This window comes from Anastrepha obliqua, chromosome 5, assembly GCF_027943255.1.
Source record: "Anastrepha obliqua isolate idAnaObli1 chromosome 5, idAnaObli1_1.0, whole genome shotgun sequence".
Classification (NCBI taxonomy): Eukaryota; Metazoa; Arthropoda; class Insecta; order Diptera; family Tephritidae; genus Anastrepha; species Anastrepha obliqua.
The window spans coordinates 18,941,266-18,966,741 of NC_072896.1; positions in this window are offsets into that span (position 1 = coordinate 18,941,266).

Here is a 25,476-nt window from a genome sequence, read left to right on the forward strand (position 1 = left end):
ATGCTTGACAAACTGAGAAGACGAAAGATCGCAGTTTGTGATTGCTAATAAAGGTGGCCTCTTGATTGATATTGTATTCAAAAAATAGTTTTAATGAATTGTAAATAACCAAACCAATTAAAAATAGCTCACTTATAGAAATCAGTTGTTTTTTTTTTCAAATTTATTCAATGTTTTTTATACCGACATAAAAGATGGCGCACTCTTTATTTTCAACACTAAATAAATCGCATGACGTTTTTTTTGCAAAATTCGTACTCTTATTCAGTGAACCAGCAATCATTGAAATTTCTGTTTTAAAACACGAAACAAGAGTCAAAGCAAAAATGCTGTGGCCCATTTTATTTGATTATTGTACACTAACGCGTTCCATTTAATGCGATTAAATATTAAAGAAAAAAAGGTCAGATTTCATTTAGAGAATAGTATTTGGGTGTTCACTGACGTTTGTTAAATTAAGTTCGCCAAAAGAGATCAGATTTGAAGAAAGTCACTTCTAATTTTTGCCCTATAGAATACGCCACTCACCATACTGTTATTTTGAACTCAATAAATATTAGCTTTCGTAGTCATCTGCTATGGCACAGACTAACTTTTTCTTTTTGAAAATTTAAATTTTAACTTCGAGGCACATTTTTATAATAAATTCGAATGAATAATAAATAATCTGTGTTTTAATGATTTTTGATTTCGTTAAATAATGCGTATGTCAAAGTGTTACTAAATGCGTATAAAGTTAACTATTATCCTTCGTATGGTTATCAATAAAAAAAACATTCACAAAAAGTATACTTATTTATTTTACCAGGTATATACCCATGATAACCTTTTTTCAATTTCAAACTTTTATTAACAAAAAATGGTTACAAATTTAATCTTCAAAATAATAGCCATCGCTAGCAACACATTTTCCCCATCTTTCAGGCAATTTGCGGATGCCCCGCCAAAAAAATTGGCCGTCTTTGGCCGCAAACCAATTATCGAGTCATTTTTTGGCTTCCTCGTGAGAATTGAAGCGCTGCTCGGAAAGTGCGTGCCCCATCGATGCAAACAAATGATAATCGGAAGGCGCCAAGTCTGGTGAGTAAGCCGCAGGCACCAGCGGATCGCAATCGTACGTCTCCACCAATTCCCGGGTCGCTCTTGTTCGAAGTGGCGGTGCAATGTCATATTGTCCAAACAATGAACTGAATATTGTTGACAGATGACAGACAAAAAAAACAAGACATTTCGGAAGGTTTAAAAATACTCCTAGTGACATCTATGGACTAATAGCTGAAAGTCTCATTTCATAGGTATATACCTGGTATATTATATGGTAGAAGAGCCTCCCAAACAGTACTGAAGCAATTTCTTGTAAGTTAAGCTGTGGAAAAATAATAAGTAAATACATTTTGGGACGAATCTTGAAATTTTGGGTTTGTAAAAATAAATAAAAACACAAAAACCAACACAATTAGTACCAGCCACAAGGGCCATCAGTTGGATGCATTCTTAATAGAATATAATAGACAAATACTTTTACAGATCTACTGAATCTAATCTAAATGGGTTTTTGTATTGAACGTTGCCTCAGCAAGCCCATATCAGAATTTAATTATTTGACTCTCTCAACTGAAAGACTTACAATAAATCCAAAGACATGAGTTGATGTTCAAATTTTATTTTTTATTTATGTATCGATAAATCTCGAACTAAAATGAACATTTTTCACCAACTTTGTGTCGACCAAATAATTCCACCAAATAATAGCCAATTATTCAATTCTTCACTATAAATCTATAGTAATATAGGTATTCAATTTAGTTCCCACAAAAGGCCACAATATAATCCTATTAAAGCCAAATAATTATATATTGGTGGAATTACCAATATTAAACAATAGGCAAACGCTCATAGATACTCTCACCCAAGTGTTTGGATTAGTGGTAATACGTGCTTGTATGTAAATAGTACCAACTATACAACATTGCACACACACATATGCATATATATGTACGTACACATGTATGTGTAGATAAGCGCATACTCAAATAAATTCCAAGCTACATTAATTCATTAAAGTTTAACCATAAATAGAGATAAGTGCAGGCGTGTGTGTCTGTGTATGGGTGTGGAAAGAGAAGACTACTCATTTTGAAAGTGTGCATGGATATATCCATGCGTACAAACATACATATGTGACCTCATACAAAGTAGACACCTATTAGTGGCACCATTGGCAACGGTGTTTTGTGGCAAAGTGCTGTCAAATTTATGGCATGGCAATGTTTTGCGTGTGCTTAGCGTTCATGTTGTTTTTGTTGCTATTTTCGTTGTGTTTTTTGTTAGTACTGTACACCAGCAGTGGAATATCGGAAGAGGTGCATTTATTTGGCTTGTAGTTGCCACTTCGATAAAACATGTAAGTACCTATACACCAACCTACCAACCTATATGGGTGTATGAGTTTATTAGGGTGTGCAGTTTTAATCCATTTTTCAGCAATATAAAAGATATCAAAGAGATTGAGTAATATTTTGCGGTCTACATGCAGTGATCACTTTAAATAAGTTAGCTAGCTGACGTAGATTTTCGGGAAGTATTGCTGAGTTGCTGACATGGAAACGCTATTTAAATGTTTCTGGAGCCAAGGGTTCTTAAATATACCTCTCTTACTATCCACCTTTCCTTTTAACTTGATTTAATTTTTTTATTTGAAAGACAACTCTTTAATTTTTTAAGTGGCAACCCTATACAAAAATTAAATTGAACTAAGACTTACCCAAACGCTTTACGTTTGATACGATTGCTGTAATAACTACTTATTAACTTATTTAACTGTTTATATAGTTAATTCGTTTTCATTTTACGAGAGATGGCAACTCTATGACAAATAAATTTATCAAATATAGCCTTTGCTATCAATATTGTAATACTACTTATATTGCTAACTAATTAACTTGAATTTTTTACATACAAAGCAAACCTTTTATTTGTCTTAGATGGCAACCCTATTCAAAAATTAATTTGGATTAAGACTTACCCAAGCCTTTTTCGTTTGATCGCAATACTGCAGTATTTCACTAAACTTTTTGATATTTAACTACATTTCATTTTAGATAGGTGGCAACTCTACGAACATATTTGCGGATAAGAGCATTTTAATTACTTCGCATCCATAACTTAATAATTAATTTAATTCAAATATTTTATATAAAGGCAACTCAATCCATTTTTATTTAAAGGCTGGCAACTCTAGAAAAAAGTTTCTATATAAAATTATATTTAAATACTTAATTTTAATATGTTTACCCATATTCTAATATTTTTGTTAAAAAATCAATTGATTTTTTTACAAAAAAAGGCAACTTTGTTTTATAGGTGGCAGCACTATTCAAAAATATATTTGGATTAACACTTCTTCAAGCAACATTCAATTAATATTAAACTCCTGAAATTATATTCAGCTTATTATATACTTAATTCGACTAAATTTTATATAGGTGGCAACTCTAAAAAATAAGTCTATATATAAAATTATATTTAAATACTTTATTGTATTATATTTAACAGTATTGTAATATTTGAATTTAAAGTTTAAATTTATTTTTTTTTTTTGTTTTTAAAGTGGCAGTCCTATCAAAAGATATATTTGGATTAAGACTTCTTCAAGCAAAATTCGTTTCATATTAATCTTTTAAAATCATGCTAAGATTATTTCATCCTTAATTGTATTTAGGTAGCAACTCTTAAAAAAAATTGCATATAAAATTATATTTAAATTCTGTATTGTAATATCTTTACCCGCATTTTAATATTCAACATAACTTTCAACTGAATTTTTACAAAAAAGGCAATCCTCTTATTTTATGGGTGGCAGCCTCAAAAATTTATTGTATTTGGACTTACACTTTTGCAAGCAATATTCGTTTGATATTGGTAGTACAATATTTTACTCAGCTTATTTCATAGTTAATTAAATTTAAGTTTTTAACTAGGTGGCAACTTTATACAAATATTTCTAAAAACATTTCCCTTTAATTTTTTGTAAATGTAGTATATCAGTTAAATTCAAAAAATAATTTATTAAAATAAATATTTTTTATAATATTAATAATTAATTTATATAATAAAATTTATTTATTAATTTTTATTAAGGTAGCAACCCATCCATTTTTAGTCTAATTGGCCCAGAACTGTGAAAAAACCCTCTACAAATTTTCCTAGAATATTCCAGCTTATTCAAAGTATATAAGCAACAAACACACATATGCACCTACACACACATATGTATATATACACATATATATAAATAATACGTAATATATAAGTATACATAGATTTTCCCCCCCATGAAATGAACCACCCTAGTGTTTATATGCCATTAAAGTTATTGCAGTAGCACGCACATTATTACACAGGAATGCGCACAAATAATCCGGAATTGCGAGTATTTGTAGAGTTGCGTATGCGCTAAATTTCATGCGCTCTTAGATAAATAAAACAAAGTAGAACTAAAATTTTCGTTCAGTCGTTTGCGTTTCAGTTGAGCGTGACTAGCGGTACCGCATACAAAAACAATAACAATAAGGAAGCATAATTTTGTAGTCAACGCTTAGTGATAGCCACCACCTACGGCACACATTCGGTTGCAGCCAAAAAGAGAATTTCAGTATTTTGATGTCCTTGTTTACGTTGCGTTACCTCCACCAGCATTTTGCGAAATTTATAACCTGCATATAGACAAAGGTGCAGTGGTATAATATGTAAATTACACGAGGTTGAAACATATTTGCGAAATTGCACCAATACATTCGTCTGCAGTGAAGAGAGGTAGGGAACTTTGAGGGGACTACTATTTCGGGAAATTACATCGGTTTAGGTGAAATTAGGAAGGTTTATAGTTTATAGTTTATAAGGCAGAAGAACTTTATTGACTATTAACTTATTTTCTTTTTTATTTTGCGCTTTTAGCTGCTTTATATATCCAAGGGTTAACCGAAAAAGTATGCTACATTCACCAGAGCGTTGCATTAAGAAGTTCCGCGCAAAAAGAACGACACTTTATTAAAGTTTCCAGACTACAAGGCCCAGTAAATTTATCGATATAGCACTAATACGCGCTATCAAACCTTAGAAGTTAACAAACACAAATAAATAAACACGCAATCGAGCTTACCCAGAAACTCAAGTAACACCACCGCTATTCTGGGATTCCTCCCTCTCGGTAAGTTACCTTACAGTTACCTAAATGTTTACATAAAAAAAGGTATTTCTTACATATGCGTGCGAAATATCGTTTACGTAGTCCATAAAAGTGATTGTTTACGCAAGTTTATTATTCTCGCTGACTGATAACTCTTATGGGAGGATGGTTCCATGTGTAGAAGTCCACGCAAGTGGGGAACGTTACTGACCGTTTCACCGATTCACTTGGGAGTGGCCAGGACGATTCTTCTGCATATGGTTCAAGCAGCTCACAACGTCTGAGATTAGCCCACGTATCCTCTGGGTAGCTTCCGAACACCCGTTCGGGAGTGAGCTAACTTGAGCTGGTGAAGCATTCACGCCACTTAAAAATCCCCTCCAATGAAAAGACTTAAAAAGCCTCAGATGAGAAATCTAACGTATGGCGTAGAAGCTTGGACGATGACAACATCCGATGAAGCGATACTTGGAGTGTTTGAGAGAAAGATTCTGCATAAGATTTTTGGACCTTAGCACGCTGGCAACGGCGAATATCGCAGGCGATGGAACGATGAGCCGTATGAGCTTTACGGCGACAAAGACATAGCGCCGCGAACAAAGATCCAGCGACTACGTGGCTGGGTCATGTCGTCCGAATGGATACAAACGCTCCGGCTTTGAAAGTATTCGATGCGGTACCAGCTGGTGGTAGCAGAGGAAGAGGGCGGCCTACTCCGTGTTGGAAAGATCAGGTGGAGAAGGACTTGGCTTCACTTGGTGTGTCCAATTGGCGCCGGTTAGCACGAGAAAGAAACGACTCGCGCGCTTTGTTAAACTCGGCCAAAATCGCGCAAGCGGTTATTGCGCCAATTAAGTAGAAGAAGAAGAAGATAACTCTTATGCGGAAGAATAAACGAATCAATATAATAAGATTTTCGATGGTATTTTCGACTTTTCTTGGAAGAGCAATTTACTGAAAACTTGAAGAATCATACTTAGCCACGGAAATCTTCACCGACAAATTGGAACAAAATTGTCTCACCCATTTCACTGCTTGAAATATTAATCAATTTACGTCTCACTTTTTTTCAACACTGCAGAAATGTTTAAATATTTTAAAGAAGGCCTTTTAATATTGGTGACTTTTCTGAAAAAATATATAAAAAAATAATCTAATTTTTAAACAAATCGATTTTGGGAGCAAATTTTAAAGCGGTCGAGTTTTTTTTTTTTAATGCAGAAAACTTTTAACATTTTTATGCTTACATCAATTTTTTCATCTTCCGAGGTTATTTTTTTATTGATATTTTTAAAAAATAATTGTATTTATAAACAAATTAACTTTTGGATTAATTTTCAAATCGTTTGAGTTCAAATAAGTCTTAATAGTTTTTTTGAAATATTTTGCAGGAAATCTTAAAACATAAAGATTTTATAATTTCGGTGGAAAAGTTGGTGACTTTTTTTGAAAAATATTTTTAAAAAATAATTTTGTTTAGAAAAACAAATTGACAATTTTCCAATCGGCCGAGTTTTCTCAAAAATTGCAGAAAACTTTAAAACATTTTTATGTCGACCTTTTAATGTTCAATCTTTCTAGGTGGAGGTGACTTCTTCTGAAAAAATATTTTTGAAAAATAACTTTATTTATATGAAAATCGGTTTTTGGAGCAAGTTTTAAATCGGTTGAGTTCAAATAAATCTTAATATTTGTTTGCAATATTTTGCCGGAAGTCTTAAGAAATTAAGATTTTATAATTATTTTGCAATTTTTTTGAGAATATTTTCGATACATTTTTCGATATATTTTTAGCCAAAAGTGCATACATCAAACTGCCAAACTTTATGTGAAATTCAGAAAAAATCAACAAATTTTCATTTAACTCTGAACTGTTTTATCTGAACCCGCAAAAGAGCAAAGGTAGCGGTCGGCTAAACCGTACTTGGAGATGATCGATGTTGTGTGACGTAGCAGATGCTGACATAACATGGGACGACGCAAAAACAACAGTGAACGATGGAAAAGTCTTGTAGAGGACCCAAGCGGGGTGAACAAGGAAACAAAAATTTAATCTTCAGAAACTTTTCGGGCACGCAGTAATATAGCCCAATAGGTGAAAAATCGCTGGATTTTTAATAGTTCGATTTTCTGATGGCTTTTTGACTTTGTTCCATATAAAAATGAATTTATTGTGCAAGAAACTGCACCGGACCGCTTTCACAGAAATTAACAAAAATCAACTCCAGTTTTTATAAACTGCGCTGTTCTATTTAAAAAAAACGAAAATCCCACAACAATTTTTTTTTTTCAAAAATGAACGCGATTATTAAAGAGTTTGAAACTTGCACTTTATTTTATCTAAACTCAATGGGCTATAAAGCTGCCTAAAAATTAAAAAAAATTTAATAATTTGCGAGTAAAATTTTGTTAGGTACACTTTGAGGTTTGCCATTGCCTGCCGAGGGTCGACCGCTATTAGAAAAAAACGTTTTCTATCATTTTGCTGTGTCATGCATGGAGATGTGAATCTACTCTCTCCCGCATGGCAGTCACGAACCAACCCATTTGGCGGCCAAAACTGCATACTCGAAATTTTTCTGAAAATTCAGGCCTAAAACTTCAATATTTTGTTATGAAAATTTGTTAACGTGTTCATAGTTTTTATATAGTTTGAAAATTTTTTTATATATATTTGGTAAAAGATATCAAAAACATGTGTGAAAAAAAAAAATTGCTGCAACATTGACATTAAATTAGAATCGTCAAGTTTAGCCACTTGCATGACTGATGGCACAGACTGATATGGGTTATCGGTTAATATTTTCATTTCTTCTCGATATCCGGCTAAGTCTTGGTGTTGGTGGCTGTTTGCCACCGAACTTAGTGCTCGAAATCTTCGCACCTATTAGTGAATCAAATCTTTACTTGGGGAATCTCGCGAAAGTCGAATATTGTAACGTGAAAAAAAATCTACAACGAGCAGTTCAAATGAATCGTTGGCCTTCAAATACGCTTCGATTGCAAAACGCGCGTTTTTCACTGGTTCACTGCGACTTACTTACTTACCTGGCAACTACAACCGATGGTCGATATTGGCTGCTACCAAAATGTTGCGCCAAACGCTTTTGCGCGCGTCGGTCTGGACATCATCGACTTGGTCCTTTCAATGTAGATGAGGACGTCCTTTTTTGCAAGTTCCACCAGTTTATTTCGAAAAGAGTACCACCTTCACTGGAGCGTCATTGTCTATTCGCTCAACGTGGCCTAGTCAATGCAGCCGCTTAATTTTAATGCGCTTCACTATGTCGATGTTGGCGTATAGCTCATGGTTCAATCTTATTCGGTATGCATCATTCAAGCAATTGCGAAGAATTGTTCTCTCGAAAACTGCTAATAACCACTCATCGGTGTTCGTCAATGTCCAGGACTCAGCGCTATAGAGTAGAGCCGGTAGTTTGAGCTCTGCTTTTCAGTTGTAGAACTTATTCTTCGCTGAATCTCTTGGCTGACGCTGTTGCTGCGACATCCGAACTAAATGACCTGCGACGAATAACAAAGCTAACGCGATCCCTTGTCCACTCACACGCTCAGCTGTTAGATAGAAGCTTTAAATTTAAAACCTAATTCTACAATCGAACACCCCGTATATGTGAATACGTCAATATTCCTATTAATTACGAGTAAGTAAATATTTTTGAGCCTTCGATAACCCTGAATGCAATTTTTTGGCAAATCGCTTCCTTGAACATTTCAAGATTCAAATATCCCTTTCAAAAGTACTTTGGACTGACTTTTCTTAAAGAATGGGCCAATTTGACCCGTAAAAGAAGTAGACAGAGGGTTAAAGTGTTTTACAAAAATTCTGCTCTAGAAACTCTATTATAGAATGTGGGCAATATTATTTTTATCAGAAATTTACTTCTAACACTTTTCATACCCAATACAAAGGCATCTACGACCAAATCCTGAAAGATTTGACTCACTCTAAAAAAATTGCCGTGTGATATGTCAGGCTTGTTCTACCAAGAACAAGTTCGTCTCATGATGGAATTTGGTGATCATTTGGCCGCATATCTGTTAGAATCGAAAAATCTGAACTCGTTTCATGGTGTTTTTCAATGAAATTTTAAAGTTTATATTATTTATATTTGTGTTTAAACTTCAAATTGATAATCTGTATATACCCTCGGTTAAAAAAAAACGACTATATTATTATCTTTTTAAAATATGCAAAATCAGAGTGTGAATTTTATTACACTCAAACAAGTAATAGAATTATAAACCGGTTTTTGTTTACATACACAATTTGATTAAAATAAAAGTGCGCCCTTAAAAAGTTTATGAAATTTTACAACCATTTAATAACTGCTTTAATTTTACAATTTCACAAAATTTTAAAAATTTTTCTACTCCCATTCCGTATCCTGCTTTGCTTTATATATTTTTTTGTTTATGACCCGAAGCCATCAATAATCCAATTTGTCTCTCATAGTTCCATTTTTTTTTTGCTATTTTGCTTTTGATTACACTCAGCATTGTTGTGTCTGGTTTCGTCGATCACAAGAAAAAAATTGTGTTAATAAAATTTGCTTAACGACATTTGCACGCATGAAAATGCCATTATTTGTGAATAATGAAAGCAAATGCCGTATTTCTGTAGTCTCGCATACGCTTTAATGTGAATTTAGTATACATGAGATGTCCGCAATAATGGCCTGCCTTTGTATGGAAAATGATTTTTATTACGCCATAACCGATTTTTTCACCTTTACAAATTTGCTTGCTTGTGCTTGTTAGTAGTAAATGTTGGCACTTTTCGATTCTGTTGCACAAATGGGATATAGAGATATTTTACTTGAAGATGTTTTACTTGAAGTTATGCTGAAGAAGGCATTTTAGGAAGAAGTTAAAAAAGGAGTATGCAGACTTGCACGGTAGCACTGCATCAGAAAAATATTGGAACTTAAATCTAAATTCACATTGTGGTTCCATAAGCTAATAAAAAAGTCCAGCCAATAACTAAAGGGTGGTTAAGTTTCAAGAGCCGGTGTTGATTTTGAATAAAACACAATTTTTTTAAGGAAATTATTATCATTTCTCTTTATTATGATAATACTCGTATGGCTCAATTACGTATAGAGCAAAATATTGGCCAAATAGCCGCCGCGACCTCGGCGGCACACCTCCATCCGATGGTTCAAATTTTCGATGACGCTGAGGCATAATTGAGGTTCTATGCCGTTAATGTGCCGAATTATTTCATCCTTTAGCTCTTGAATTGTTGCTGGCTTATCGACGTACACCTTTTCTTTCAAATAACCCCAAAGAAAGAAGTCCAACGGTGTCGTTGACGTGTGTGGTTCACATTCAACATCGGCCTTGAAATTTAACCACCCTTTAGATACGGTTTTGATTTTAAGATCCTGAGTGTAAGAAAGTCCTCTAATGCCTTTAACGCCAGCAGAGAGATAGGCGTCAAGGCGTGATACTTATCTATGATGGTACAATAAAAATACATAAAATATAGAAAATAGAAAAATACGTATGTCAGTTGGTTGAAAGATGTACAGAAACTAGAAATATGTATGCAAATAAGTACAGAACTATATGCTTCTTCCACGCTAGCACTGAAAATTAAAAGGAAACTGCCATCGATGCATTTTGATGTTAGGAATTCAGCGGAGAATTCAGCGCTTATACTGAAAGCAATAGCAACAGTGAAACAGAGAAGTTAGCCACAGTATTAAATGAAGATTGAGCAACAACTCAGCTTTCGAGGATCAGTGGTGGAAGTCACACGAGTATGTGAACTATATTCCGAACTTGGAAAGATGGTTGCACAGTCTGCAAGGAAAATTTTAAAATTGGATCGTTTGGATTTGCAATTTGGATATTATGATACAATTGCTTACATACAGAGGGATTTGAATTGGGTGACACATTTTTTTAATACCTCGCAGAGCGCTGACTTTATTTCATTTCAACATCAACCCTTCCTTCTTGGCTGCTGTAGCCGAATGGTTTAGTACTTGGCTACCATTCTGTATAGCCTGAATTCAAAATGCACTGTGGGCTTCAAAAATTAACTGACGGTTTTTAAATAGCGACCACCCATCGGTAGGCAATAGCAAATCTGCGACTACCTTTCTGTTATAAAAAGGATCCGTCAGAAAATAAAACCTTTTGCCATTCAGAGGCGATATAAAACTGTCCCCCCAATTGTGGAAGAACTTCAAAGCGCAGTAGAAAGAGCTCAGTCTCAGTTAACAAAAAAATCATTTTCCGCCCACGCAGTGCAAAAAGCACCAAATATGTAATCATATTTCTAAGGGTAGATAGCTAGTCTGGTTGCATACAAGCGATTGTCTTACATCATCATAAGCTGCCAAAAAAGGGCATCTAACTTAATAAGCACGAAAATTGGTTTGAGGTCTACTGCCACCAAAATGCCATAGGGTTAATATAGCAACAGAAAATCCCAAATAAGGCAAAAGCTAATAATGGCATACATTAAAGCGCACCGAGAAAGTATTTTGGCATTTGGATAAAAAAGTTTTCTACTTCAAAATCAGTAAACAGCTTTGAAAAATTTCTAAAACACAAAAAACAAAAAACAAATAAAAATGAAAAAAATTACAAAAAACCAAGAAACTCCATTCAAAATTAAATAATTGCGCTATAAAAAACAGCAAATAAAAAATTATTCCGCTTCTGAGTAGCGAAAGACCGAAAGCAACGGCAAATTGAAAAAACTAAGCAAAAAAATCTTTAAATACCGCCAAAAGTTTTCTTGGCTGCATGCGCAACTCTCTAATTTCACTTAATTTCATAGCAATCCCATTGTTGTCATAACAAATAGCAACAACAACCGCAAAAGTGGATTGAAACCAAAAAGTGTAGCAAAAATTAAAAAGAAAAGCAAAAAACAGAAATGAGCAAGAACTATAGAGATTGGGCGCTGTCAACAATCAGAGTAATGAAAATAATCACGAGACCAGTCAGACGCGGAAAACGTGGCAGGCGTGAGCGTATATTAGTTCAGAAACTTTGCCACAGCTGAAGCAAGGCGCTATGAATGAGCGGTTGACAAGGGACACTGCCGACAAACACGTACACGCAATGGCAATTTGCCTACGCCGGGAATAGAAGAAAAAGGAATTGGCAGTGGAAAGAATGGTGGCCGCGAAGGTTCTTAGTAGCCGCAACTAAGACTCACTACAGGGCCAGATAATTTAATTCAATTTCGGCTACTTAAAGGCCATAGTTTTGTACCAGCAGCAGGCTGTAAATTCATTCACTCATTTGCTGGCATTCTCCGGCTGTGCTTGCGTTGTCACTTTTCTAAATATTTGTTGTCTGCCCTTCTGCTTAGTGTTAGTTTATGGAATGGGCACATTCAGCCAACTAACAGATGAATAGACAAAAAGTTGTCTTCAAGTTTCACTGCCTCTTCTTGGATTTCTATTGGTCTAGGCTTTGTTGTTTTAGCATAAAGTTAGGCGTAGCAACATTATGAAAATGGACAAAAGTTGATTAAGTGAAATCGTACAGCTGCTGAGGCAATAAGGCTGTCCAAGCAAATTGTGCGCCAACAAAAACATTCCAAGCTGAAAAATTTAAAATAAATAATTTCTGGAAGCGAATGAAAAGTAAGACACAAAAAATTCAGCGCAGGAAGAAAATTGAAGAAAAAAGTAAAAAGAGTCAAAAAATATAAAAAAAAAACAAACGAACTTTTTACAATGAATTGCAGATGTCAACATGCGCCAGTATGTCACATACAGCTAATAAAACGCTACTGCGCCTTAAAGTATGCAAACTGAAGAATTCTCTTGCACGACAATTGTCTACCTGTCCAAAAAAGTACAACGAAATTGTGAAAATTCTCGATTATACTTAATACAATTTAAAGTTGCAGACACAAAAATTCTTCCATACATCCATACATTTATACAAAGACCCTCCACGTGCTGGCTTCAGACATGCAACAGACAACTTGTTATTACTTTTTCATATTCGTCTTCTCACTCCCCGCGCTTTGTCTTGATAGATATTTTGATTTTCACTCCCATACCTGACTTCCCCCTCTTCTTCTTGTTGTGCCAAAATCGATTCGGTAATATTTTGCCAAAAACTTTCACTGCTTAAGAGCGAAAGTTTTATTGGCATACTTTTTGGCGCATTGCTTGCTAAGTGAATTTCAATAAATCACGCAAATCGATTTAGCAAAACGATCAGCCCAAAACAACGGCACAAATCTTTTACAACAGAACAAAATTTCGTAAAGTCAAACCCAACAACAACGGCAAGCGAAACTTGTAGAAAACCGTGGAAATGCCAATGATTTGTAATTTATTTTGATAAATTGTGTGCGCACTCACCACTCAAGCAATGCCCGCATTGCCTATATTAAGGCGCACGAAAGTTGTGTATCGCATGTTATGCCGTTATTTTCATGCCGGTTTCAGCGCACCAAAAATTTCAACAACTACAACTTCGAACATGCGGCAAATGCAATGGTAACTGTAACGTGGCCAATTAGAAGTTGACACGCGCTTTTGCGCCCGTCTATAGGCAACGAAAAAAAACTAAGAACTAAATATAACGGTGACATTTTTTTTTAATTGCTATTCATTTGTGGCAGCTAGAAAGCGCAAGTGCGCATTAGCCAACGAGGTGAAATATGAATTAAATTCGGGCAGGTGTAGAGACTGAGAATGATTTGTGTTTCTCTTACCTACTTCTGGGCGTATTAGTGTTAAGTTTCGTAACGGTGGGGAACACTATCGACACGGTTTTGTGTGTTGGAATTTAGGGCGCGCAATGTGAAATACTTTGAAACTATTGGCATATATGTCAAACTGATGTATGAAATTTTCGCAGGGAATATTTGTTGCATACTTTTAGGCTATTTTGGAAAATAGGAAATTGCATATGCATGTTATTTGACACATTAGAAACCAGAACTAATTGGAGAACAAGTTGACGCATTGAGATATGTTGAGTTTTACTGGATCCTTTTTGGCGTACAAAAATGGGTAATAGCAGTAATTAAAATATAGATAAGTTCAGGCAATTAAATTATATATTTACCTAACTAGGCCGCCGACTAATCTCTCAACTATGAAAAATCTTATTTTTATATTTTTTTCCAGAAATTTACCAACAGTCAATTTTTGTAAAGGTTTCTTTAAAGTCATCAAGAGATGACTCTGATTACGACAGCTTCACTTACAGGATTTGATTGAAAAGTAAAGTCAGTACACGGCTGGTAGCGGTCCTTCCACTGCAGGAAACATTTTTTTAAATTCATCGGCCGGAATCGCGTTCAATTTGGCTGTCGTAGTTTTTTGGATCTCCTCGATGGAGTCGAAACGCCTCCCCTTCAGCTTTCTTTTCAGGCGCGGGAACAAGAAAAAGTCCGGAGGGGACAGGTCTGGGCTGTAGGGAGGCCAATGCAGAGGTGCAGAGGAAGGCGGTGTGCGCCGGCGCATTGTCGTGATGAAGGGTCCAAAGTGTAAATCTTTTTTTTTTTTGTTTTTTTTTCCCTGTTCACTCCTCTCGGGAGCACAGGGCCTCGACAAGACTTGTCTTGCCTTGGTTTCGATAATCCATTTGACTTCTGGCAGGTTCTGTGATTAACCTGCCGCTACCAGTCCTAAGTGGGGGAAATGCCCACCTGTCGTTACTTAGGAACAACGCTTTCTTTACTGCTTGAAGCGCCATCTGTGTTTCAAAATTGTCTGCAGAAGGATCACACAGATGGTTAAATACTTCGCTAAATGTTAGTATGTCTGCGCTATTACCGCGATTTCCCGCTTGCTCTTGCTGGCGCCACTGCTACAATGTGTAACTGTGCTTGTTTTTTGCTTGTTTTAGCAGCCACATTGCAAATAATGGCCTGTTTATTGAATGGAATGGATAGGTTTGGAGTTCGACGAATGATATTTTTTTTTTGTTTTTCAGAAAGAGGGAACGTAGGTAAATTTGGAAAACCTTGCTTTACGTGGGATTCGAACCCGCAACCTCTAGGATGGCAGGCCAGTGCAGTTATGCTAAGCTACCCAGGCCGTGTAAGTGTAAATCTAATAAGTGTAAATTAAAGTGCCTCCAAATTCTGGATGGTTTCTGATCATTCTTTTTCCTCATTTTGTTCGTGTTTGCTCCGTATAAAGAAAAAATGTCGCAGATTCGTTAAATGGAGGAAAGACCCAAAAGAAAGACACAAAAAGTTTTTTTTAAGTCTACATGATTTTGAGTCGAAAGGCACTTACACCCTTTTGTAATAAAATTCAATAGGCTATAAATCTGCACATCAATAAGCTTTCTAAGAACTTTAATTAAAAAGTTAGAAATTTTGGTAAAAAATTGCCGAAGTTTGAAATTATTATTTATAGGATTTCGTTGTAGAATTTACGATATTTAAAAATATTAAATAACAAATATAAAAACAAAAGAAAAGTAGTCGCTGTATATTAATAAAATTAATCAAGAAATTGAAAGAGAAACAGAAACAGAAAAACCAACAGCCGTAATGCGGATTTCAAAAGACAACAACTAGAAAAATTTTGACATGTTGCTCAATATAAGATGCGCCATGAAATTGTGCATCAGATTTTTGAACAGCTAATTTTCCCAGCAGGTGGCTAGTCCCTCTAGCAGAACTGATTGAATTCTTCCAGATTCGATTCAGAGATGGGGGAAGTTTGAGGTTATAACTGGATGAACTTGGGAAACTGCATAAACCTCTTTTACTACCGATTGAAGAATATCCGTGAATATTGAAATTTTTGAGAATACACTTTTTCCCGTAGCTGGTTAGTCTCTATAGAAAGATTGGTTGGATTCGTCAAAATTCGATTCAGTTGTGGGGAAAACTAGTGGTTATATTGCGACGAGCTTGGACAACTGAATATACTTCTTTGACCACCGAATAAAGAATAGCCATGTAATTTAAACTTCTAAAGCCTTATTCATCTCTCAAGTCAGATTTCTCTACAGAAATGGTGCGAGAAATGCGTTTATTTTTGTTTTTTTAAAAAATCTGAGCCATAAAGAATTTTACAAATCTAAATATAGGTATTATCATCAAGCCATTGACAAATATGTACCATTTACAAACATACCAAAGGTTTCACTTCAATTAGTTTTTGTGATTCTTAGAAAATATTTTTTCGTGAATTATTTTTATTATTTATTTATTTGCATTTTTTTTCTACCCGCTCTATTGATTGGAACAAAATTTTGTAAACATACTTTTTTCGTAACCTTTTTTTATTATTTATTTATTAAATGTTTTTTGAACCGCTCTATTGAGGGCAACGAAATATTTTAAAAAGCTTTTTTATGAACTGTTTTTGTATTACTTATTTACTCTATGTACTGATTGTAAATAACTTTTTTTAAAAAGCTTTCTTCGTGAACTTTTTTTTATTATTTATTTATTAAATTTTTTTTGACCAGCTCTATTGATTTAAAAAAATTTTTTTTAAAAAGTGTTTTTCTTGAACTTTTTTATTACTTATTTATTTAATTTGTTTTCGAATCACTCTATAGAGGGTAACACAATTTTTTAAAAATGGTTTTTTCGTAACTTTTTTCATTACTGTTTTATTTATATTTTTCTTTGCCTCTGTCTACTGATGAAAAAAAAATTCGTAAAAAAAGTTTTTTCATGAACTTTTTTATTAGTTACTTATTTAATTTGTTTTCGACCCGCTCTATTGAGGGTAACACAATTTTTTAAGAAAGCTTTTATCCAGACCTTTTTTTATTACTTATTTATTTTTAGTTTATGCAATACAAACATATTTACATAAATAAAATGGTACTCACATTAAATGATTAGCCACCAAACACGCCTCCATTACGTTGCAAATGCGCATGTGTAACGCCGTACAGGGTGTCAAATGCCCACATTGATATGTGAAATGCGAAAAGTAAAAAATTTAGTATACCAATTAAGCGCTGAGACCTCAAACCTTTTCACACTTGACTTGCACAATTTTTATTATTAGTATTTTTTTTTATTATTTTTTAATTTTTTTTTTAATAACTCCCTCTTTTCTATTTTCAAACCTTTATATTTTTATGTAATTTCAGAAAATATTTTCACTTTTTTATTTAAACGCTGTTCGTTATTTTTCAATTATTTTTTATGCCTTCTAATTTTTCCTCTTCCGCGCTTTAGCTAACTTAAAATTTTCACTTTTTAAGATTTTCCAAGACTTTTTCCCACAAGTTTAACTAAAGTATACTTCATTCGTCTGCAAATCTTGAAGCATCACTTTTTAGTTTTCCTCAAAATTTGATTTCAACACTTTCGATGTTCACCAAATTTAATTTTGTTTGTCCTATTTTTAGCGCTGCCATTTATATTCCCATTCGTTTGCGATCCACAGCAAAACAGTACAATAAAATTCGCCTAACTGCAATGTTAAAGTATTTGCACTTCAATTAACAGCTACCGCAATATATTACTTTTTTGTTGCTTTCAAATTCGCAAAAAGAATAATTTGGCATTTTATTGCTTTCTTCACCTTGTGTGTCTGTTAGCTGCTCATTGTGTTCGAGTCATAATTTTTATGGGATTTCTTTATGTCCACACAATTTAAGGGAGTTATGGCTGTACAAGGTGCCGAAAGTTGTATCTGCGTATGAGTGGGTGCATAACAAGACCGTTAAGCTATGCTTCGCAGTTATTGGCCATTACTATTCTGGGCAATTATTTTGTTTTTCTAAGCACCTTAGAAGATCGTTGTTCCTGAAAGAAGAAAAAAAATGGATTTATGTATTAAAGATACTGAGTATGTAAGGGTGGGATCTAAAGCATAATTCTATAACAAATTGCCGATACACGGCTTTAAGCTCGAATATCTCATGCAATAAAAATATGATTGTAATTCGAATGTGCTATTGAAAATGTATATTTCGCAAAATCAGATTTGTAAAAAACATCGTATGGGCTTGGTGGAAATGCGAAGGTTCCCTGCATGCAATATTTTGAACGTTAATAAAATTTCATGTTTCAGCATCTAATTATAAGGAAGCAATGATGTTTTCGGCAACCCAAATGGTGAATGGGAATCAGACATTTATTTTAATTGAGTGACAGTAAGCGATTTAAAAATGTGTTTTCAAAAAGCTTCGACTTTACTGGTAGCAGAGATTGGCCAGTAAGAGGACACTTCATTGGGTGTTTCACAAGGCTTAGATATCATGATAAACATCAACTGAGAGACATTTTGTATGATGGTCACGTGACACGATTAAAATTCCAAATATACATTCTGCCAAAAAATTATCGGGAGTTGTTCATTTAAAAAGCGCGCGTTTCACATATGCCCTACATTTTATTTGCTGGAATGTTGGTAGAACTGTCCGAATCGTTGAAAATATTGCAGAAAGCCTATGGCGAGTGTGCTTTATCAAAAACACGGGTCTATGAGTGGTATAAGGCTTTTGACTTTTGAAGAGGGCCGAGAAGTCGTGGGTCGATCTGGTCGCCCATCAACGTCTTCAAAGGATGTAAACGTCGACATAGTCAAGGAAATGGTGCTGGAAAACCATGATTTAAGTTTAAGGGAGGTAGCTCATGACCTAAGCGTGTCTCACCAATCAATTCGCAACATTTTACACCATCAATTGGGCATTAGACGTGTGGCTGCTCGACTCGTTCCAAGAGAGTTGAATTTCTTACAAACAATTCATCGGAAGAAGGTGGCTAAAGACAAACTTGAGCAAGTGAATTCGTACCTAACGTTTATCCAGCGCATCATAACAGATGACAGCCGTGAGCATATGAGTTTGATATGCAAATCAGTCAACAGGCGCTTGAATGGCGCTATCCACTTGAGCCGAGACCCAAAAAACCACGTCAAAGTCGGTCAAAAGTGAAAGTCATGCTATTCGTTTTCTCTGATTATCATGATGTTGAGCACTTGGAATCTCGAAATTCATTCCAAATGGTTCTACGGTAAACGAAGAATATTATTTGAAAGTTATGCGACATTTGAGAGAGAATGTGCGTAGGAAACGGCCAATTTGGGTATAGAAAACTCATGGATCTCACACCATGATAACGCACCGTCTCACAAGGCTCATATTGTGAACACTTTTTTGACTAAAAATTCGTCAAATATAATCGAACAACCACCGTATTCACAGTATTTAGCCCGCTATGACTTTTTCCTTTTCCCAAAACTTATTTGCCGCTTTGAGTCGATAGAGCCCATTAAGGAGAATTCGCTGAAGGAACTGAAGAAGCGGAAGAAGATCTCTTCAAACGCGTTTAAAAGGTGCTTTGGTGACTGGACTAATCGTTGGCATATGTGTATTGCTTCGAATGGAGCCTATTTTGAAGGCTAAAAAAAATGTTTATGAGAAAATATGCCAGAGTGCTAGATCCGAGTGCTTTCCAAAAATTGTTTAATACAGGTCAAACCTTCAACCCCTGAGTATGAGACGTAGACTTAAATCCTTACGGAGAGTTTGTCTTCTTTAAGTGGTTTTTGCCACACTTCACTTGCTCCATAAATTTTGTAGACCATTATTTCAAGTTCATTGCATAGAATTGAATCGTTCCGAAAAGCAAAAAATTCATCTTGACAATTACTTTCAGAGCTACCTATGTAGGTGAAGAGCGGTCATTTTCTGAGAGAATTATCGTTACAGGGTTAGCCCGATTTCTTCATACCAAAAATAAAAAATCGTGCTCTCGTTCTATAGAGAAAATTAAAAAAAAGAAAACAAATGTATTTTTACCGACTTAAAACTTGTATTTTATTATACTAAAGTTTAGAAAGCTATAAAGCTACATATCAAAAATATTTCTTAAGGGGAGGAACCAGTTTAAGAGGCCGAAATTTTTGTGTTCTTCGTGAATTTTTTAACAAGGAAGGAATAATCAGAAATTGTTTAAACTTAGAGGGTATTTTACTAATATTTTTAAGTACACTTTTAAATTTTTTTAAGCTATTTCCGCGGGAGATGGTGGCGTTAGAGCGTGCTGTTCATGGACGATCGCCTTCCAAGTATCTGGCGGGTGGGCATTCCTCACGTTGTAATTTTTCTCTGTAATCAACCACAATTTTTTTTTTTCGTTAACAACATGTTTTCTAAGAATATGAACCTAATTCTGATAAAATAATATTGAAAATTGCATGTTTTGCAGGCGCTTGAACACAATGTCATTTTTTTCATCCATTTTGCTTAAAAAATATTTTTAATGATAGTATAATCCAAATATTAGGTTCATATAAATTAGAATTGAATAAAGATTACTCCCCTAAAATTTCATAACAATTGGTCGATAACTTTTTGAGCTAGAGTGCCCACCAGTTGAAAACAGTCGTTTCGAGAAAGACGCCGTTCTAACTACCGCGCGCTATGGTGCCGAACCGACGGGCAGTCACTGAAGTGCTCATAGAATCGGGAATAATGCGAATTTTCTTTTAAAATTTTTACCACATATTCTTGAGTAGTTATACTAAGAATTTATGCAATAAAAAATTGTCGATGTTTTGATCAGTCTAAAGTTGTTTCTCCCCCTAAAAACCGTGGAATCGGTATGAAAGGTTTGTAAAATTATATAATTTTGGCATAATATTTGAAAATGGTTTTTTCATAGCGTTTGTTAGGCAATGAGTTATAATTTTATACAAAAATTAATATAATGAATATAAGTAATGAAGAAACAAGAAATACCATTAACATTTCCAAAGAAAACAAGGAAACTGTATCCGAGGAACTGGCGTCTAAAATATGAAAGTTTACTGATGGCTGACAACATAGGAATTCTTGAAATAATAATCAATTATGGTATATTTACGTTACAGAAAAATATTCCAAAGATTGGCTTAAATCTATTTTCATTACCCTCCCAAAAAATATGTGTGCAGAAATTACTAAAAATTTATAATTTTAATGAATTACTCGTTAAAAATTTCTTAAAAATTATGCATAACAAAAAATAAAACAAATGCTTGTTGGTAATGGGGAAAGAGAATTTGGCTTCAAAGCCGGCATGGAAACGCGTGAAGCGAATTAAAGGAAGTGCATTATAGTTAGCAGTTGATGACTTAAATAGAGTGTAAGATTTCATTTACTTAGGCTGATAGATTACCGAAAACTTTTACCCTTATAAAAAAATAAGAGCTAGAATAGAATACTCAGGAGTAGTATACTGTAAGTACAGAAATGTATTAAGTAATATAAAATTACAAAATCGAATTGTCAAGAGCATCCTACTGTTTACTCGCCTTTATGCTATGAAGATATGGACAATCAAAACCATTGATTTAAGGGCGGCCTCTTATCAGTGGCTTCAAAAAAAGGTGTTTTTTCTCAATTTTTTTTCGAGGTGAAGAAAGCGACACACAGGAATAATCTTTTGCATTTATTTGAAGGCATGATTGAAGAGTAGTAAACAATTTTTTAACATAAATAAAAAAACAAAATGGCGGACATATGAGGGATCTCGCACAGCTTCTCGTTGCGCGCTAGTAAAACGGCGTGTAAGATTGCGGTCGTAGTTTTAACCTACACCACAAAAGAAAAATATTGTCTTATTCAGAAGGCTTTCCCACATATAATGAACTGCTCTTGTATAAAAATATGAAGAAAGGAACACACAATTAATTATTGAAAAAAAGTGTTTATTTCGCTATTTTTTTTCAAAAAAGGTGTTAAATAACAATAAAAAATTAAATTTTTTTTGTATTTTGTTATTTATTTAGTTGCGCATTTTACTTATCTTTATATAGATTATCGGTTTGAAACGATAACTTTCGGCCCCCCTTAAATAAATTATAAAAATTTGAAATGGGGACTTTGCAGAGTGACTATTTTAATTGTTATAAGTTTAAGCAGAAGAGGAATGAATATAAAAAAATAAAAATAAAAAATACTCAAAACATATAAAAATATTGATGTGCTACCAAATTTTGTTGCGGGCTGTATAAAACAAAAAAAAAAAAATACCAACACAAAATATTACCAAACGAGTGCCTTACTGCTGCTTACTACCCCAGGCTCAATTGAGCAATTATTTAAATAGCGAAACAAATGTATTGGCTGCTGCTGATAAAGAGCATATGTTGATATTGAAAAAGAGCAGCGCAGGAATTTTTTCACATGAAAAATAAATCTTAAATTTAATTAAATGTTTATTTATGCAGTGTCAACAGCGTACACATACACGCATATGTAAATAAGTATGGGCTAGATCAGAGGCATTCCTGCACATACATACACACATAGACATGCTTAAGTCACTAAATAATGTAAACAGTATTTAAATTCTAGTGCTTTACCGCTAACATCCGCCTTTTAATTAACGCAGCTCAGCTAATAATGAAAGATTCAACAAAACGAGCCTCAACAAAATGAACCTCAACAAAACAAACTTCAGAAAAAAAACGAAACAATGCCATATTAATTAATTATAGATAGAAATAACAAAAACTAGGTATTCATACACGCAAATATATGTGGTAATGCTATTAAATTGTTTGTAATTCATATTAATTGTTATCAATAAATAAACTATGCAACGCGCCTGTCAGTATGCCATGGATAATCACAAATGCAAATGGGAATTAAGCAGACAAATTTAAAAGAAAAAAACATAGAAACTACAAAACGTGCATAATTTTGTGTTTGTGTGCGTCTATGTGTGTACGTGTGTGTATGCGTGTAGCTATCATTTGATTATAATTTAAATTATGCGCAACAAATCCCGGCAAATATTTTAGGTTTTTTTTATGGTTTTTTTTTTTTGTATTAGCTGTGCGTAATTTCATAAATAATTTGCATTTTATTTATAAATAATTACATTTTTTTTGGGCAGCGCACGTATTTGCCACACATCTGCCTTCCTGCATCCGGTTTACTGTTATCATCTGTTTTTAATATTAATTGTCAAGCGCAGCCAAACTTGTTTTGATGCACCGGGCGCCACGAATGAAACGGATGTAAGGGGTGGCGCATTAAATCTGTTGCATCATCAGGTTTATAAGTTGAAATAAATTATGCAATTAATGGCTGATAAAATTAATTAGTCGCATTTCAAATGCAACATGGCATTATAAATTAGGTAAAAGTAATGAAAGCATTGAAACTGCACGAAACATCATGTACCTGCGTAAGTACGTATGAATGTATGATGTGCATGCGCGAGTAAAACAATGCGATGGCGATAAATTTCAGCTCTAATGGACTATCGATTGGATTACGTCTACGCGAGATATATAAAAATTTTCGTGTGTGTGCGCGTGTGTATGTGTGTCTTTGACGTAGGTGAGCTGGTTAGCGAAGGTCAGCGGGTGTATTAAAAAGTTTCCCATGGCTTAAAAAAAGTATACTCTAATGCAATGTAAATTTTAGTGGCATATTTTCGTTGTCTAGATAGTATCGGGTGCTTTTTTTAGCTACATGAGCACTAGCGAAACCAATAACTATGTTTTGACAGCGTAGAAAAGCAAATTGGATTAAAATTTTCTGTTCAGTATGGTTTGGCAAGTCATCATGAATCGTTTAACAAAAGCAATTCTTCCATATTGTGGAAATTTATTTAAAAAAAAATAAGTAAATCGGTTCTCAAAGCTCATTGAGTGAATTGTCGAAGAAGTTGCCGATAGTCGATTCGTCGTCATTTTCAACTTGTTGGCCTTTGCGCTTCGACTACGCGCACAATTTTTCGTAGGGATCTTGGCTTACATGCCTATAAAACACAGATCGCGAAAGAGCTGACTCCAAATGGTCTTTGTTAACGTGATAACGTCTTATAGTTCGATGTAGCCGGCTGCACGCACCAAAAAATGCGCCGTCACCTTGCTCATGCGTCGTTACCTTGCTTGAACTGCAAGCGAGAGCGCGGAACGAACGACAAAGAGCACAATCGGCCCCCGCGTTCGGCAACGTTCGACATCTGGCTCTCTCCTACTTGAGTGAGCATATATATGTATGTATATGCGCATATGTATATAAATTCACATATTTGTATTTGCATATGCCTTCTTCCTGTGTGCATGGTAATGAACCATTTCTCTGTTGAGAATAGGACGATGATAGGAAAAGTAGGAAATGAAAGGCAAATCGATAATGTTGCCTCTTAGTGTTGTTGACTTATTAACGTCTGAGGCACAACCGAAATTGAAGATATCTTTCATGAATTTGTTAAATGTTTCGTAATTTTTCACGTTTGTGTAAATGTAACTTGACCTATACCATTGCAATTCCATTTACCTCCTCCTATATATCCATACAAAATATCTATCAAACAAATAAAATTAAAATTTTCTTTTGAAAAATCTTCATATGACGTTGTCACGTTAAACCGACTTTACAGACAACCGCTTTTTTCGTCGCATTTTTGCTGATTCAGCTCATTTAAATTTAATATTCAGATTTATTAAAAAAAAAAAGCAGTAAAAAATTAGACTGAAAATATGAGCCATGTAACTCATAGCCGCAACGCTTTGTCAACAGAGGAACCCCTCAGGGAGGAGTCTTATCCCCTCTGCTGTGGTTACTAGTTGTCAACAATATCCTTACCAAATTCTACTGAAGGGGAATTAAAGTAGTGGCGTACGCGGACGACATAGTGCTTATGGTTTCAGGAATGTTTCCAGCCACAACCAGTGAGATTATGGAAGAAGCTCTCTACTCAGCAATTGGACCACGGAATGTGGTTTAATTGTAAACCCGAGAAAAACTGAACTGATGTTATGCACTAAGAAAACCAAGATACCAAACTTTAATCTCCTAAAACTACACGGCGTTAGTCTAACGCTAACCCAACAGACAAAATACCTAGGTATTATCCTAGATCCCAAACTCAGCTGGAAGTCCAACGTAGAGTAGAGGGTAAAGAAAGCGAATATAGCACTTTACACGTGCAAGGGAATGTTGGGTAAAAAATGGGGTATCCAACCAAAACTATCAAATTGGTCCAACAGAGCCATAGGAAGGCCAATACTAACATATGCGGCACTAGTTTGGTGGCCTTCCACAGAAAAGAACTACAAAAAAACTATGCTGAACAACAGTGCTACTGAAGCGCTCAATGTACTAACTCCTCTGCTACCATTTGATTTACACATTAAAACAATCGCTACTTGCAGACTTAACTCCACCAAGTGCCGAATGGAGCAAAGGGAAAGTGATTCGAAGGTATGATATCGAAATCTATACCGATGGTTCTAAGATGAACAGCGGTGTGGAAGCTGGCTTCCATTCGGAGCCACTCAACCTATCTCAGTCAATTCGTCTTCCTGACTATGCCAGCGTGTTTCAGGCAGAACTGT